Source organism: Pinus tabuliformis, chromosome 3_1 (assembly GCF_031772625.1).
Source record: "Pinus tabuliformis cultivar Carrire ecotype Pingquan chromosome 3_1, CPIR1, whole genome shotgun sequence".
Lineage (NCBI taxonomy): Eukaryota > Viridiplantae > Streptophyta > Pinopsida > Pinales > Pinaceae > Pinus > Pinus tabuliformis.
Window position 1 is genome coordinate 182,957,368 of NC_142301.1, and position 14,212 is coordinate 182,971,579.

At 39.5% G+C, this 14,212-nt stretch overlaps 1 pseudogene; it reads left to right on the forward strand.

Annotated features, from left to right (window-relative positions):
* LOC149186397 (beta-amylase 1, chloroplastic-like) overlaps window positions 1-14,212 on the forward strand; it is a 33,300-nt pseudogene continuing 19,088 nt past the window's right edge.

Below are 14,212 nucleotides of genomic sequence, written 5' to 3' on the forward strand. Positions count from 1 at the left end.
ATGAGATCTCATCGGACTGTAGCACAGTCAACGCTCGATGTGCTCATATTTCCACCACACATTGCAAGGTAAGAACATCACTGAGACGAATATATGAAAACTGCATTTATTTTGAGTATGGACCTACTGCATAATCCTCGTCATAAAACGGAATAGTGTAAACAATCCAGCCGACAGTCAGAATTGTTTATAAAGTGAATACTTTTCCTTCTATTATATTGTTTGTAAGTATCAGATATAATTCCAAATGAATAGAGATCAATTACTTTTTGACGATTATAAGTAGCTTTATTTATTGAACATGAGCATGCTACTGGCCATCATTTTTGCAGTTTGATAGTGTGTAATCCATGTTAGTCCCAAACAAATCATCACAGAATGTAATACATGAGTTCTAAGAGTTTAATCTATTACAAAGAAATGCAGTTCCATCCTCAAAAGGTGCCTCTGGTGAACGATAAAGAGCACACGTTGCCGAAGACTTTATTCATGTTGAGATACAACTATGTCTCTAATATTGCAATAAGAATATTCGATCCTAAAGAAAAACCTATGGTTTGAATAAACTGTATGCAATTTTTTAATTATGGAACGTGTACAGTCTTGACAAGATCATCGTTGTAGTTTTTATTTCTGTGGTCAGTATGCCTCTTCATTATAAAACATTATAAAAGGGTTTTCAATTTGCAATGCATGTTCGTTGTATGCATATTCGTTGTTTATAGCTAAATCCATATATATATATATATATATATATATATATATATATATATATGCTTTTTATTTATTGGAATTTTGTAAAAGTTGTAAACATGAGGAGTACAATAGTTAGAAAGTAGAAAGTAGACATGCAAGTAGTCTTGAAGTGGAATATTTTATATATATACGGCCTAAGATGTTTCTTTTTTAAAACAATTTCTCTAGTTATCATGGTGTATGAGTCTCTATACCATCAGATGCAATGTTAAACGATTGTGCTTCTTCCAACAAACTACAATTGCAACTATTGGACAATTTGTTGCCAGAGTCTATGTGCATAAGAAATCTGCAGAAGAGCATGTCAACCATCCTATAACTAAAGCTGCAACAATTTAATATCCATCACATGTATGATACATCCTGTTTACAACTATGATGAATCTGGTCAAATTCTTGTCGGTAATGCATTAGCCACATCCTGTTTACAACTATGATGAATCTTGTCAAATTCGTGTCGGTAATGCATTAGCCTCCTTGTTCCTCCTTGTTCGTTATTAATTTTCTTTTTTCCGTGGTAAAAAAATCTCACAAATAACCTACTTTTTTATCATGTCTTCGATAAGCAAGAAAGTACTTCATATAAACATCAAAAGGAAATGATTTGATATGATGGCGGGCTAATCACAAATTCTATACTCACAATTCCATGATGCTCGTGAAATTGTAACAAATTTTGTATTCATAATTTCATGAGTTTTGAGAACTTGTCAGCAAATTGTTTTTTCTTGTCGTTGATCTCTGACATTTTATTACGATTTTATCTCCTGTTGTTGGTCATCGAAACAGATTGAAAAGGTGGATTTGAGTGCCGTCAGACTAGGTGCAACTAGATTTAAGACTTTTTTTCATGTGGGAAGTTGATATCAGATTTTTTGCAATCATTTGCATCGAAGGCCATTGGAAAGATAACTGAACATGTCAAGCGGAGCTCTACGCGTTGTATGAGAAACCCACTGTGCAAATTCAAGATATCAGGAATGCAGACTTAAGGTATAGTCACTTGGGTTTTTGATATTTTGTTGAATGGTGCGCTATTTGTTTCAAAATGTGTAGAGAACAAATACAGTGTGTATGTATGAGAAACAAATATAGTCATTTTGTGGTCATTGAAACATTTTTTAGATTGTCTTGGTTTTAGTCTTTTGGCATTACCAGCCGGCGGGAGTGGTTTTCTTTGTAAACTTTGTGTGGTGATGGTGTTTTAGTCAATATGAGAAGTGGGGTGCGCATGTGGATTGGATAGGGATTGCAAGTAGTGCCTTATATAAATAGGGTCTCTAAAGATATTGATTTAAATGGGAATAGAACGAGGTTTCTTTATGTTGTGCCTATACTTTGCAGTGGCAAATATGTGGGGTGCGGATGTGGATTGGATAGGGATTGCAAGTAGTGACTTATATAAATAGGGTCTCTAATGATGTTGATTTAAATGGGAATAGAACGAGGATTCTTTATGTTGTGCCTATACTTTGCAGTGGCAAATATGTCCAAGAAACCTATGATTTGATAGATTCTCAAGGGAACTTGTGGCTCCAGTTTGAGTATTTGTGGCTCCATTTTGAGTATTTGAGGGCCTTTTAAAAGGTATCTTATTAACCATTTATATTGTTGTGTATTTATTGCCCTTTCTTATTTCTCTCCCCATTCTGCATTTTTTAATGCGACAACTAATATCTTGGGAGAACTTTTGCCCATATTTTTTCGAGCTCTTCTCAAGCCATGGCCCACTTAACAGAGTGGACATAAAACCATCGCAACGAGACCCTAAGATCCCCACATCTTACTTCAATGGTTAATCTATAGGTATTTTACGTCAAGCCCATTTCGTTTGAATGACCTATTAGACGCTATGTTGTTAAAGGTGGGGCCGAAGGAACCAAGATTGCAAGAAAGAGGAAACATGGATATCTAGACTATCAGAGAGAACAGGTGAATCCGATATCAAACAAACCATTAGAGTGCATTCCTAATCATGTTGGTGGCAAAGAATTGGACTTTGAATTTCAAGAGACCAAACACTAGGCATGCTCTAGTTTGGCCAAAACAAATTTAGCTACAGTGCAAGAAAAAAAAGAAGAAATCAGCCAAAGGACTCGAAAGAGCTTAAAAGTGTCTCCCACAAAGAGGCCCAAGAAAGAAGTTCATTGGTGTCAATATTCCACACTTTGGTCCAGAAACAAGAAACTATGGAACCAGAGGATGACCCAAAAACCAAAAAGGTATTCCACGAGGCACCAAATAGGTTGAAACCTCTTTGGCAAAATTTTCGCAAGAATTATGTAGGATATGTTCTTGGAATAGAAGTAGGATATTTGTTCCAGTCTCAAAGGCTACTAAGTAATATAGATTTGCATGGACTTTTTCAGGAAGGTATATATTATCTAAAGCCTGAAGAAATAGGCTAGATGGTGCCACTTGCTACCAACCACAGGGGCTTCACTGGGGGAGTAATACCATACCACGTAGGTTCATATTGGGGGATATATATTGAGGAAAAAATGACATAATATATTGGGCAGTATATAGGGGGTAAAGGGTTTTTATATTGGCAGGTACAAAAAATGGAGCTCAAAGTTAATGAAAAAATATAAAGGGATATTAAAAATGTTAGTGAAAAAATGGATACATACAATATCTAGTGAAATTAGGGGCTTTTTAAATTGGGAATATGTATTGGGTTCGTATTGGTAGGGGGTTAAATAATGTGATTTTTAGAGTTATTTTCCAATATGTAGTCAAATTAAGGGTATTGTTTAATATGGCATGAACGTACGTGATATGTCAAACGCTCATTGAGTGAAGCCCATGTACTACCAATATTGTCCTTTCTGATGGTTATGAAGACAACATTGACAACGGAGATGTGATAATATACTCAGGCCAAGGTGGAAATGATCATGACAAGAGAAAGAAGCAAATTTATGATCAGGAGCTCACTTGAGGGAATGAAGCCCCAAGTGTAATTGTATGAAGAAACAACTTGTTAGATTAATATGATCATGTGAGGAATTTCCTTGTGGGTATAGATATGATGGACTCTACAATGTAGAGAAATCCTGGTCAGAAAATGGACGAGGAGGATTTCTAGTGTATAAATTCAAACTAAGAAGGAAGCAAGATCAACCTCCTCTAGTTTCTTACATATTCTGGTTCAGGGGAAGTTCACATGGTAAGAAAGCAAGTGTAATCAAGGAAGACATTGGGGATGGACAACACAAATTTCCTATACCTATCGTGAATTCTGTAGATAATGTCCAAATTCTTGATGATTTCAAATACCTCCTTACTGTGCAATATCTGGATTGGTTATCGAAACCAGAATTACATGAAGGATGCTGTTTTATTAGAGGATGTATGGATGTTGGGAATTGTCTTTGTGCTAGAAGAAATGGAGGATAATGTCCTTACAGAGCCAGTGGAACACTTGTTAAAGTTAAATCAGTAGTGTATGAGTGTGGTACTAAATGTAGATACCCACCAACTTGCAATAATAAGGATTCTCACACTAGTTGAAGCATCAGATCGAGATATTCAAAACTCCCTATAAGGATTGGGTAGTTCATACTTTGGAATTCATACAGGAGGGTGAATTTATTATTGAGTACACAATTGATCTAGTTGTAGATCCCTCCCTGAACAACTCAATGAGTAAATTTATCTTCCCAATTTCTCCTCTTTCTATGGAAAGAAACTGGGGTGACCTGCAAAGTGTGGTGGATTGTTACATTTTTGTGCCTTACAGCATTGAGCATGAAATGTCCATAATCCAAGGGATCCAAAGTCCCTAAAAGAGTTGTTCCTGCCCCTAAAGGAACAAGGTCAACCAATGACAGCTTCTCCCAGAAGTTCTCCACCAAAAACCACTCAGAAACAGTCAATTCAGGATCAATTCAGATGCTCTACTAGCTTTCTGCGTTGCAATGCACCCCAGTACACTAGCTAGGTGCATTGCAATGGACCTAAATGCACTACCAGGGTGCGCTGAGCGGGAAATGACAAATGGCAAGCTCATTCAACGAGGTGGAAAGACCATGGAAGCTTCCAAGAATCTCCTCCAGTGACACTTGCCTCAATGAATTCGACTAGTGATGAGTAAGAGGCTCTCAACCTCCAAGTGGAAGCAAGAACTGACAGAGAGAAGCCACAAGTCAAAACATAAGTTGACTCATCCTCTCTGCTTACATCTATATATGGGTCTCTCACCCAGAGATCCAGGGGGCTGGAATTTTGTACTTTGCAGAGAATTGCTGTTGGTTTGAGATTGAGTTTAGTACATTGGGTGATTTATGCTTTTTTGGAGGAGAGGAAGGGCTTCCTTTGCTGGGAGGTAGATGCTGGATCGGGACTCACTTGGTTGTATCTCCTCTTGGACTTTCTTATTCTATCAATAAACTATTTGAGTTTCTCCTACATGCTGTGTACCAATGATGTTTTGTTATATTTGCATGTTTAGCTTAATCTGATCCTGAGCTTTTTATGAATGTATATCTGTATCTTCGTGTAGTTTCTCTCTCTTGTGATCTTGCAGGAATTCGGTGAAGCTGGGCCGGTAAGGGAGCAGGGAGCTGGGAGCTATTGAAGAGAGGAGTGATTGGATCAACAAACTAGCGAAAGACACAGGTTAGTTACATCCCTCCTCCTCATTTACATTTCATAAAGAAGAATACTCAAGTAAGTTTCCTTGTTTGTTGCTAAGGCACTATCACACCTTAGAGTGGGATAGGGGCGTTCTGAATAGATACTTTTCCCAACAACAAATTGGCGACTCCACTGGGGATCGTATCTAGTTAGTTTATTTGTGTTTCTATTGTTTTTCTTCTCATAAACTCAGGAGTGCCGAATCGAACTGCATTTGCCATTTACAAATGCAAAGTAGAGATCTGCCACTCTAGTCCACTCACTGGGCCTGTTTATGATCTGAACAGCTGATCCACAAGTGCTCTAACAGCCCTTTGTGATAGATCTTAGTCCTCCTTTAAATCATCCTCCTAATTGTACCTAATTGATAGCTTTTATCCGGCCAAAAACTGTAGATTAAACTGCAAACCGTGACCCAGAACCCAGAGACAATTCTCGTTTCTGCTTCAGCACAGGTTCTGTGAAGAGGTTCTGCATTTCAACACAGGTCCCGAGAGGGCTACCTGCACTGCAATTCAGTTTCTCTGTGCTGGGGGTACGCTGATCAGCCTTTGCCTTGTGCAGCTGTGGTTCCCTGCTTCCTTTTGCTCAGTTTTGTCTCTGTTTTTTGCAGCTTGTTATCAGTGTGTGTACCTATCTGAAACCCCTTTTCTTTGCCTTAATTCCGCCTCAATTGTATAAAGAAATTGTATTTGTTTTTGTGTATTTGTTACATCATTTGCAGTTTCCCATTACAAAAGTAAACTAGTCATACTGTCGCCCTTAGATCTAGACCTATCGTAAGTGTCGTTTTGATCTTAGGAGTGAGTTTGTTTACTGTTCACAGTTGATTACGCTTTTACTTTTGTCTTTTGGTTTGAATTTGTGAATTTCTAGTGTCGAAACAAGTGTTTACTTCAAAATCACAAAGTGTCGTAATCGTCTTTTTGATTTCAAAAAGAAACTTGTTTGTGTTTTCACTTGAAATCGAATTCAAATTTGTACAACAGCTTTCTTTTTAGGCATCAATATTAAGAAAGTGAAAAACAAATACATGCATTTGTGCATTTTCATATTGATAGTTTGTATGGTTTGATTTAGGAAAAATGCATTTACAGTGTGCTCTTTGCTCTTTGAGAAAAGTTTGTGTCTTTCTTTTCCCCTTGTAGCTAGGATTTTCATTGTTGAAAAGATATAAAAGCTTGCTTATCATCTTTAGACTACATTTAGGAATTGTATCATACATCTCGTGGTGATCCAAAAAGGCAAACTTCTAAGAAAGATCAACCTAAAATAAATTGAATGAACTTAACAACGCTTTGTAACTTAACGCACAACATAGAGGTCTAGGCTAGAGACGGGTTCCGGCGTCGTAAAACCTGGTCACTGGTCGCCTCACTGATGGTTGGGTGATTCCTCCTGAGAGACGATAAGTGCCAGTACAGATTGTGCTCCCACGTACCGTTGAGTATATATTGGGATACCCCTATAGGCATAAAACCTTTATCCATAGGAAGCCGTGTCGGCCGCCCTACTGATTGCAATGCACTGAACACAGCATTCGGGAAGATTGGCCGCCCGTACCTTAAAAAGTATTCTGCGGTTTTGCGAAAAGTTTGGCACACCCTCTACCTAGAACTCCAGAGCAGTTCCTTTTGGCCTTTTTCAGACTCTATAACGGAAAAAATCCATCTGAGCATTTGTCACTTCGTGCTCGTTAAAACATCGAAGGAGACTAGAGTCATCTTTTGCTTTTTCTCGACTCTTTAAAATTGAAAAAGCAAGTTGTGTCCAAGCGTCGTTAAAATTTATTTTAAACGGAATATTCATACCCTTTTTCCTGCGTTGATCTTTAGGTTGAGAAAATGGAGCCTACCAACCAAGGAATTCCCCTTGGTGGAAATCCTAGTCCCTTCTCCTCTTGGGGAGATGTTGGTGCGCCCCATATGGCCACATTGTCGCTTCCAGGACTGACAATTGGCTTGCCAGTCTGGCTCTTCTCAACCAATGTCGTTCAGAACACCACTATTCCTGAACAATCGAATCAACAGTTAGACCAGTCCAGAGTTACCCACCAGCCTTCTACTTCCTCTAATTCTTCCTCTCTCCCTTCCTCTTCGCTTGACGGAACTGGTAAAACAAAAAACCAAGTTCCTAAGGAGAAGAAGGAAAAGAAGAAGAAAGAGAAGAAGAAGAAGGAGCCAAAAGCGACTGGGGGCAAACGAGTGTCGTCTAACGAAAATCCACACACAGCACTGACTAGGCCTAAATCGCCATGTGTCATATGCAAGGGAGACCACTTTCACAGAGATTGTCCTTGCATCCCTCGGATACTAAGGGACTGGTCTCCCCGTTTGCACAATTCGGTGGCGTCAACCTCTGATAGCCATGTTGAAAGCACACCATCAACTAGCGAAAGTGAAGTCCCTGGACAAAAAGGGAGAGCTAGATCTCCCTGTAGACTGTGCAAAGGCAACCATGCCATCCACCGTTGTCCCTTCTTAGACGAAGCGAAAAGAGTTTTGGGTGATCGTCCGGTTTCACCGTTACGACTTCCTCCTAGATATAAAAAACTCTTGCCGAGTCCTTCGTTAGTTGAAAATCCAGCTGGCCCGCTCAAGTGGTCAGCTAAAGCGCCGGTCATTGAAGATGAACCAGCTGAATCCATACCCAACGAAAGTCAAAAGGTCGAGGCGACAGTTGACCCGGTCTTGCCTTCAGAGGTTTTATCTTCGAATGATACAGTCACTGAGGAGAATAAGGATGACACCATCCAAATTCTCTTCATCAACACAGACTCCGACGAACACGGGGGCAATCCACCCATTCCTTTATCGCAGGAAGGAAGTTCGTCAGAGCGATACCCGGCCGTCTACTCGGTCCCACCTCCGAGCAACCTAGTTGTATCCTTCGACTGGAACCAACTAGGCAGACCCCGTTTGCCAGCAAGCATACAATTCAGAATTATCGTCCAAATATATAGAATGGTCATGGCTAGCACCATCATTGATCAGGGGGCATCTGTGAGTATCCTTTCCTCTACTGCTTGGAAAGCGCTTGGTTCGCCATCGCTTTTGCTTGAAATGAGAAATCTGACAGGCTTTGATAAAGGAACCAATCGACCCTTAGGGATCCTCCCCATTGTGCCCATAACATTGAAAGGGAAGACCGTTCAAATGAACGTGATGGTCGTTCAAGGACCCTTGGATTATAACCTACTCCTTGGACGAAACTATATATATTTCATGGGAGCCATCGTCTCCTCACTCTTTAGAGTAATGTGTTTTCCACACGAAGGAAGAGTGGTCAAGCTCGTGGACCAGCTTTCATTTCCCGGATCACACATCGCAAATAATCATATGCCATCCCTAAATGGTCTCTTCACGCAAGAAATGTCTCAACCCACGGTCCGTCCTCCCGATGAGCGCGAGTAATTCGGAGGGATATGACTAGAACCCAGGGGGTATGCGTCCTGGTCTGCTTCGGCAGGAAAACTTTGGGTATAGGGTAGGTTTCCGCGGGAGAATATGACTAGTCTGTACCCCGTCCGTCTTGGAAGAGGGGTTATTCTAGAATAAGATTCTCTTGTTAAAGTTATGTGTGTGGCGCTCGTTGTCACTCACCTTTGTTTATCTCGGTAGACATCGCCGAAGAAATGTTTTGTTTACACTGTAAATAGAACAATCTTTGGGTAGCCTGTAAGAGGTAGTACCCTTCCTGATAAAACAAATGTTTTGTCAGCTCGAATAAAGGGTGACCCTTCCTGATAAAACAAATGTTTTGTCAGCTCGAATAGAGGGAGACCTCGAAACTCTGTTTTATACCTGGGGGCATGCAAACCTTTTGAAGTGCAAGCAAGGGGCGGCTATTTATTTTTTAAATTTTTAGGTCCTCCCTTTAAACCTGTAGGTCTAACCCTTTAAACTCGTAGGATTAGTCATTTCTGAACTTGCATAACGAAAGGATGCAGGGCATAGCTTTGTAAGGCGCAAGCTCCATAAAAAATGGCATCTTACATGAGACATTCTTATCATATGACTGGATTATCGAGCAGTTTTAGCACATAGTTCATGCTCGTTAAAAATAAACATAAGATTGAGCAAGTGTTTCAACCCGCGTTTAAGCTCGTTAAAAAAAGAACTATCCTCTGGTAAATAACCACCGTGAATGTAACATTATCAGCCATTAAAGCCTTGGTCATGTTTGCACCGTCACCTCCATTTTTCCATTGGCCGATCATTCACCTCCATATGATTGTTTACCCATTTTGAGGAACAGCTGCGAAGAGTGATTTCACTATCCATCCTTGTGACACTGCCGTGCTTGGAAAATTCCAACCCTTACCTGGAATCAGCTGCTACCCATTTTATCACTCGTTCCTCAAAAGACGAGTCTTCTTTAAGCTCTTTTCATTTGACTCGTAAAATATGAAAAGATTGCCGAGTTTTGGCCTTCCAGCTCGTTAAAGCGACCGGAAGAGCTATCCCTCCTCTAGATTTTAATCTTTTTGGACCTGAGGGATTATTGCACAAAAAGATCGAGCGCTTGTTTTGTTCGGCTTGTTAAAACTATCGAAAATTCATCCCTTCTGTATTGTTTTATACTTTTTCGGACTTAAGGGATTAGATGACAAAAAAGGACTTTCGGAGTTAACTTTACGTACCTTTTCAGACTCTCTAAAAATGAAAAGGACCGAGTTATCTTTGTCGTTAGACTCATTAAAAAGATTAATAGCGACAAACTTGTCTTTAGACGAGAACGAGTTTCACTATCGCTAGGCTCGTTAAAACATAGCGATGGGTTTGCCCGAAGGGCAAATTAGAGACAAGGATAATTTTAGGGGCGAATGTTCGCCCTTTGGCGAAATTAAGAGGTTTTAAATTTTTAGTGGGCGAATATTTTGTATCATAGTACATTTTTACAAATCACCTCAAATAGCCCACCTTATTTTAAGGGAGAGGGTAAAAAAGGTAAATTTAGCCCTTGAAATTAGGACTTACAACCTTCCATTCGCCCATTTTCAAGAATAGGTTTATTTAAGTGAATCCATTCGCCCATTTTCAAGAATAGGGTTTTATTTAAGTGAATCCTATGGGCCAAATACCATATTTATAAAAGAGGTATGGTAAATTAATAAAAATATAAATAAACGAGAGGTATGGTAAACAAATAAAACATTTTTTTATATCTACTCCATAAGTCACCTTATATTTACGAACACTCAAAAAATGGGTTATATTTAGGTGAAACCTATGGCCAAAATACTATGGGACAAATACCATGGACTAGATTGTTATTAATACCATGCAAAAAACCATTATTAACCCTAATATTAGAATTAATAAAAATAAAAATGGCACATGGTATTGACCCATGGTATTCACCAAAATGGCACATGGTATTGACCCATGGTATTCACCTGGAATGTAGCCTATTTAAATGGGGAAATTAAACCAGCATGTAGCCTATGCTAAGATTCACTAGGACTTTACAAAGTTTTATTATTTAGTGAAAGACTCGCCAAGATCTTACAAGATTTTATAATTGAGTAAAATATTCGCCATGCCTAGTGAGAGATTCACCAAAAAATTATATATAAATATTATATTATTGATAAAATTGCCTTCCATTTTTCCTATATACCATGGAGATTCGCCCATTTATTATATTTATAAATTTACGGGGGGTTCTTAAAATTTTCCCTGATTATAGAACAAGCATATGTTATCCTCCTCAAGCTTGAAAAAAATAAGGAGGTACTGGTCAGCAATGACTAGGGAAAAATTGGGAAGAAACTCAAAGAACCTTTATTGGTAGCAAGTCGCTCTTGAACATGACACTTCCACTCCGTGCCAGAGTCGGGTTGGGTTGTTTCATTCACCGATCACATCACCATGGTCTCGCCATACCATCCACCTTTGGGGTAAATGCTACCAATCCATCACATAAGTGTCGCCGATATGTTCAAGAGAAGTCATCCAGAGAAGTCAACCGTGTCCCATCCACTACCATACATTATCCTTCATTCTTTCATGACCGCCACCCTGAACCATATATCATCAGATCATTTTCACCTCCATCAAAATCATTTGCTCCATTCCGTGTCACTGATGTGGGATACATCAAGGCCCTCCTTTGACGGATCACTTCTTGTCGACATCAGCTCATTATCCAAGAAGTTGATCTAGGAACACCCCCTTCAGTACTTTGAAGCTTGCATGCCTCAATGGCAAGTTTCTCACTTCCGGCGACAGGTATACATCAATGACCTTCGACCGAAAGATTTTGCGTGGTGTTCGACGCCAAGTCCTTTATTCACACCACGTGAATTGTACTGCAGTACCTTGAGGGTCATTATCATTATCGGTGATTCCTCTCGCGCTTGTTAACAGTTTTCATCATTGACTGGTAATCAAGCGATGTCTTTCCATGTTCGACTTCAAAACATTTCTCACATGGATCGACTTGTACTTAGAGTGAAGATCAGACGAGATTGAAGACCCCGGATCTAGTTTCATCCATCCGGGCTGCGATATATATTCAGAAAAATAAAGACATTGACATGTACAGCATTGCAGCACAGATAATCATCCTACCAAAAGGATGATGATTTCATCAAAATCATCAGTCTACCACCAGACGATTGTCTGTTCTATGTACAGAAAAATGAATTTATAAAGCTGAGCATGGGAATGCTGCCTCAGCTGGATCATGAAAACAGTATGAAAAATAATGTATTGTATTGTATTTTATTACAGGTCTCCTCCCAGCATTGAAAGAACTTCGGATCCTCCTAATAAATCATTTCACCCGATAAACGGCCTCATACTTTAGGGGGCAACTGTTATAGACATTTTTGTGCCTTACAACATTGAGCATGAAATTTCCATAATCCAAGGGATCCAAAGTCCCTAAAAGAGTTGTTCCTGCCCCTAAAGGAACAAGGTCAACCAATGACAGCTTCTCCCAGAAGTTCTCCACCAAAAACCACTCAGAAACAGCCAATTCAAGATCAATTCAGATGCTCTACTAGCTACCTACGTTGCAATGCACCCCAGTACACTAGCTAGGTGCGTTGCAACGCACCTAAATGCACTACCAGGGTGCGCTGAGCGGGAAATGACAAATGGCAAGCTCATTCAACGAGGTGGAAAGACCATGGAAGCTTCCAAGAATCTTCTCCAGTGACACTTGCCTCAATGAATTCGACTAGTGATGAGTAAGAGGCTCTCAACCTCCAAGTGGAAGCAAGAATTGACAGAGAGAATCCACAAGTCAAAACATAAGCTGACTCATCCTCTCTGCTTACATCTATATATGGGTCTCTCACCCAGAGATCCAGGGGGCTGGAATTTTGTACTTTGCAGAGAATTGTTGTTGGTTTGATATTGAGTTTAGTACATTGGGTGATTTATGCTTTGTTGGAGGAGAGGAAGGGATTCCTTTGCTGGGAGGTAGATGCTGGATCGGGACTCACTTGGTTGTATCTCCTCTTGGACTTTCTTATTCTATCAATAAACTATTTGAGTTTCTCCTACATGCTGTGTGCCAATGATGTTTTGTTATATTTGCATGTTTAGCTTAATCTGATCCTGAGCTTTTTATGAATGTATATATGTATCTTCGTGTAGTTTCTCTCTCTTGTGATCTTGCAGAATTCGGTGAAGCTGGGCTGGTAAGGGAGCAGGGAGCTGGGAGCTATTGAAGAGAGGAGTGATTGGATCAACAAACTAGCGAAAGACACAGGTTAGTTACATCCCTCCTCCTCATTTACATTTCATAAAGAAGAATACTCAAGTAAGTTTCCTTGTTTGTTGCTAAGGCACTATCACACCTTAGAGTGGGATAGGGGCATTCTGAATAGATACTTTTCCCAACAACATGGATGATGATGTAATTTCAGCCTCTCCTTTCCAACTTGTTGAGGATGTGGGTTTCAAAGTGGATGTATCTAGTAGTGGGAATGGAATTACATGTGTATGCATGAGTTCTAGACCTAACATAATTTCTTAGTATGTTCTACATGATCACCATGACAAATGAATTCCTCATGTCATGTTCTTTTCTCTTGAAAACATCTCACTTTGTCTTGAGTTGACAATTAACTCATCTGTAGAGCAAACCATCCATAGCCATTTTTTTCAAAGGATAGAAAAAATGGGCAAAGCATGGACTAATAGTAAGTTTAGAAAGTAAAACTGAAGAGAGAAAATGTACATACGTCAATGAAAAAACCATCATTACATTCAAATAACTGTGTAATCCATTTTATAAATCAGACAACTTCCAAAATCCATTCATTTTTATCCAGAGATGAGAAATGGAAAAATATTTGGGGAATGCTTCTTATGGTCGATTAATTTTCTGATCAGATACCCACACCTCTCTACATGTAGTTATGGCATTTAGAAAGATTCAAAACCTCCTTTTACTAGATAGAAAGATAACTTCACTGACTTCTTCGCAGTTCTAGGGTAATTTGATCTTCTTCTGCCCTCAAAACTGAGGTTTCTCGACCACCTTGATCTTGGACTGAGGCCCGTTGGCCCTCCTGCAACTAAGGCTGAGGCCATCAACATAATATCGATCAACATTTGGGCAAAAATTTCAAAATCTCTCTTAAACCTTTGAGGCCTTTTGATCCTTTCTTTCTAAAATGTGGCTTAATCCTTAAGGCCTCTTACTATCTTGGTCCAGTTAGAATATTAACTTTAGGTCTTTAGGCCTCTTTCTAGAGCTTCACTCCTCCTTCTTCTAACAACAAATAGGGCTTGGCTCTCAATCCCTGGCAATGGTTCCTATTATTATTTCCAACGCCTCCTTTGATAAGGTGCTC